General features: G+C 36.0%; 1 pseudogene; it reads left to right on the top strand.

Moving 5' to 3' along the window:
• Positions 1–5,000, top strand: part of LOC123481202 — a 274,390-nt pseudogene that overhangs the window by 153,197 nt on the left and 116,193 nt on the right.

Here is a 5,000-nt window from a genome sequence, read left to right as displayed (position 1 = left end):
AAATATTGATCATAATACATATATATTGATTATAATGCATATATATATTGAACTACAGAATACATAAATATTGATTATAATACATATATATTGAATTACAGAATACATAAATATTGATTTTATATATATATATATATATATATATATATATATATATATATATATATATATATATATATATATATATATATATATATATATATATATAGAGAGAGAGAGAGAGATAGATCTACAGAATACATATACAGTGGGGGAAAAAGTATTTAGTCAGCCACCAATTGTGCAAGTTCTCCCACTTAAAATGATGAGAGAGGCCTGTAATTTTCATCATAGGTACACGTCAACTATGACAGACAAAATGAGAAAAAAAATCCAGAAAATCACATTGTAGGATTTTTTATGAATTAATTTGCAAATTATGGTGGAAAATAAGTATTTGGTCACCTACAAACAAGCAAGATTTCTGGCTCTCACAGACCTGTAACTTCTTCTTTAAGAGGCTCCTCTGTCCTCCACTCGTTACCTGTATTAATGGCACCTGTTTGAACTTGTTATCAGTATTAAAGACACCTGTCCACAACCTCAAACAGTCACACTCCAAACTCCACTATGGCCAAGACCAAAGAGCTGTCAAAGGACACCAGAAAGAAAATTGTAGACCTGCACCAGGCTGGGAAGACTGAATCTGCAATAGGTAAGCAGCTTGGTTTGAAGAAATCAACTGTGGGAACAATTATTAGGAAATGGAAGACATACAAGACCACTGATAATCTCCCTCGATCTGGGGCTCCACGCAAGATCTCACCCCGTGGGGTCAAAATGATGACAAGAACGGTGAGCAAAAATCCCAGAACCACACGGGGGGACCTAGTGAATGACCTGCAGAGAGCTGGGACCAAAGTAACAAAGCCTACCATCAGTAACACACTACGCCGCCAGGGACTCAAATCCTGCAGTGCGAGACGTGTCCCCCTGCTTAAGCCAGTACATGTCCAGGCCCGTCTGAAGTTCGCTAGAGTGCATTTGGATGATCCAGAAGAGGATTGGGAGAATGTCATATGGTCAGATGAAACCAAAATAGAACTTTTTGGTATAAACTCAACTCGTCGTGTTTGGAGGACAAAGAATGCTGAGTTGCATCCAAAGAACACCATACCTGTTTATTACAGGCCTCTCTCATCTTTTTAAGTGGGAGAACTTGCACAATTGGTGGCTGACTAAATACTTTTTTCCCCCACTGTATATTGATTATAATACATATATATTGAACTACATAATATATATATATATATATATATATATATATATATATATATATATATATATATATATATATATATATATATATATATATATATATATATATATATATATATATGAACTACATAATACATATATTGAACTACATAATACATATATATATTGATTATACTACATATATTGATTATAATACATATATATATATATATATATATATATATATATATATATATATATATATATATATATATATATATATATATATATATATATATATATATATATTATAATACTTATCTATTGATTAGGAATGTCAGAGTTATTCAGTTAACTCAAGTTAACGTTTTGTCATTTTAGTGCACACATTTCTATTCCACGATTAATCACATTGTCTGAAAGCGTTGAAAATACAATGAAAACTTCCAAAAGATTTGATCTATACCAGTGGTTCCTAACCTTTTTTAACCGTGGCACACGTTGATGGGATAAACATGTCTGCGGCCTAAACCTAACCTAATAATTTATTTAGTGATAATGACCTCCATCTCATCTGATCCATACTGCAAATGATTGATTTGATGTGACAAACATTTGTCACAGATTAAATACGTTTTATTTAAACTATTTTCATCGTTACTTTCTCATTATAGTTAGTTTGTGTGAACCCCTTTTAAGAGCGTCCCACAAATCTCTGATAGACAGAATAACTCCGGTAGCTCTGGTAAAATACAGTTACGAACGGAAAGGTCTAGAGACGAGCGGTTTTCTGCATTGTAAAGGTGCAACCACAGACTATTTGCACTGTCCCCCCCACCCCCACCCCATCCTTTTTACGCTGCTGCTACTCTGTTAATTATTTATGCATAGTCACTTTAACTCTACCCACATGTACATATTACCTCAACTACCTCAACTAGCCGGTGCCCCCCGCACATTGACTCTGCACCGGTACCCCCCTGTATATATAGCCTCCCTACTGTTATTTTATTTTACTTCTGCTCTTTTTTTTCTCAACACTTTTTTGTTGTTGTTTTATTTTACTTTTTTTAAATTAAAAATAAATGCACTGTTGGTTAAGGGCTGTAAGTAAGCATTTCACTGTAATGTCTGCACCTGTTGTATTAGGCTCATGTGGCCAATAAAAATTGATTTTGATTTGATTTGACACAAAGCCACTCTGTTTGTTTGGCTGTGGTACTGCTAAAACCTCGTTAGACTTGCCTGCTAATGGTTCTCACAGGAGAAGTAGAATTAAACAAATGGCTTTGCTTGTGATGTGGTCCCCTTAAATGATACAAATGTAACAACAGCACCTTGAAACAACCACACAGATGTAACCGTGTTTAATGTTTTATCTGGTGCTTCCAAGTCAACATCCCACGTTCATTCCACAGGTCACATTTACAAGTGACTGTTCAACAAAATGATCAAGATTAGGAAAAAGTTTTGCGGCGCACCTGAGAGTTCCTCAAGGCACACCGGTTGAAAACTACTGATCTATACATCATCCATACAGATACAATCTACAATGCCGTGTAAAATCAAGTTGACATTGAGGTTAAATAAAAAAATCTGCTTTCTCAATTTACCAAATGTTGCTAACATTACTTTAGACAAAATCAAGACGTCAATATTGTTGTAGTATATATTGTATGAAAAATCTTAAATTACAGCTCAATTTGAGCAAATTCTGAATTTGCGATTCAATCGCAGAAAATCCTGCGAGTTAACTCGATTAAATGTTTTAATGACAGCCTTACTTTTTATTGAACTATTATTCATAATGGAGAGAAGAGATTTTTATTTGCAAGGACGACCTGGCTGTCAAGATGCAGCAATATAATTAGTGTAAACAGACACAGACGCATAAAGTCACAACAACACTGCAGGAAACGTGTGTTGTGGAGATTAATCACTATACTTTATTAAAAATCAAAGTTCTTACAGAGTTTTTGTAGAATCAAGATTTACTTTATTGAATTTCAATAAAAGGAAGCTGGTCTGCAGTGTAGCCTCCTTTTCTCTCTCTCTCTCCCCCTGTTATAGTCCCATTCACATCTCCTCTAGCTCAAAATCCCTCCCTCTTCAGTTTCCCGCCCTCTATCGCTCCGCCCACTTCCTTTGTCTTTTATTCAGTTCAGAATCAATAGGAATACAATCAATCAATCCCTTATCTTGCAAAAACACTCATGTTTAGTTTAAACTCTGTTCAACCCCAGCTCTCCCGAGCTCGACCTGAAGACTGGTTGTTGGACATGACAGGTCCCTACTTTAATCTTTCAAACATACACAAAGTGAAATGACCCAATTAAGTTCCTGGCCCAGCAACAAATAATTCTAACCCTATGTTCGTGATTAACCTAGTTTTATCTCATAGTCCACTAAAAAATATCCATCACATAGTAGTGTACATTTAACACTGTGATGATGACTGGATCTGCTGTTATCGTTGATGGAAGAAGAGTAGTCACCTTTCTATGTGTAGCTTTGGTCCTGGGCCCTGTGATGAGGTAATTGTATTTTTCTGTCCCTCCTCTCCTCTCCTCTCCTCTCCTCTCCTCTCCTCTCCTCTCCTCTCCTCTCCTCTCCTCTCCTCTCCTCTCCTCTCCTCTCCTCTCCTCTCCTCTCCTCTCCTGACTCTGTTGGTTTGTTTACTTGTTTGTCTGTTTGTTTGTTTATGTCCAAGCCCCCTGGGGGTATCTGGGTAATCGGAGGTGCCGCGTGTGAAGAATTGTATTATGGACCAGCGCTCCGAAAAGTGTCTGTGTGCAGTGTTTGTGTATGTGTGTGTGCGTGCATGTGTTTGTTGTGTGAGCGATAGCGTGTGTGTGTGTGTGTGTGTGTATGTGTGTGTGTGTGTGATGTTCCAGCTCTGGGCGCTTGTGTTGTTGACAGGAAGTGGTTAATGTGGTTGCCGAGCAGCGCCTCTCATCTGTTAAAAAGCATTTTCACTTTATCCCTCTTTCCCCCCTTTGGCCTTTTCATTGTTGTTTCCGGTGAATCATCCCTCGCTGCTCTCGCTCTCCGTCCTCTGTAGCTGTTGGCGTTTAAAAAACCCCAACAGGAACGTTAATGTAAACACACGGTTGGAACAACATTTCTATAAACGTAATTTTTTTTTGTTTGTTTCCGCTCTGAGATGCCTAGGGCTTTAATGATACACTTTAAAAGAAAACACCCATAAATCTAGTTGTTTCAACTAATTATTATTAAGTAACTGGTTCCTAATCTAGTTGTTTCAACTAATTATTATTAAGTAACTGGTTCCTAATCTAGTTGTTTCAACTAATTATTATTAAGTAACTGGTTCCTAATCTAGTTGTTTCAACTAATTATTATTAAGTAACTGGTTCCTAATCTAGTTGTTTCAACTAATTATTATTAAGTAACTGGTTCCACATACTTTTTTTTTGTTTGTTTACTGAACTTTTAGGTCCAAGTGTTACCTGAACAAATAAATAGATCATGTTGACCCAAACCTAACTCCCAAGTTGAGAAAACGTAGGCAAAAATTCAGTCAATTTACAATGATGTGTTTGTTCAACTTGTCGCATGTGTTCATTCAACTGGAAATGATTATGTGGGCTTCTTATCTAAAAATGACTGTGCAACTGGTTACACACACAAACAGTGCTTTTAACATCAAACGTTTTCAACTTACATATTTGACACATGTTGACATAAATTGTTTTATTATTGTGTTCATTTATACAGTAATTAGTATTTAACATGTCCTCACC

This window comes from Coregonus clupeaformis, unplaced genomic scaffold (assembly GCF_020615455.1).
Source record: "Coregonus clupeaformis isolate EN_2021a unplaced genomic scaffold, ASM2061545v1 scaf0252, whole genome shotgun sequence".
Taxonomy (NCBI): domain Eukaryota; kingdom Metazoa; phylum Chordata; class Actinopteri; order Salmoniformes; family Salmonidae; genus Coregonus; species Coregonus clupeaformis.
This window is presented reverse-complemented; position numbering and strand designations above follow the sequence as displayed.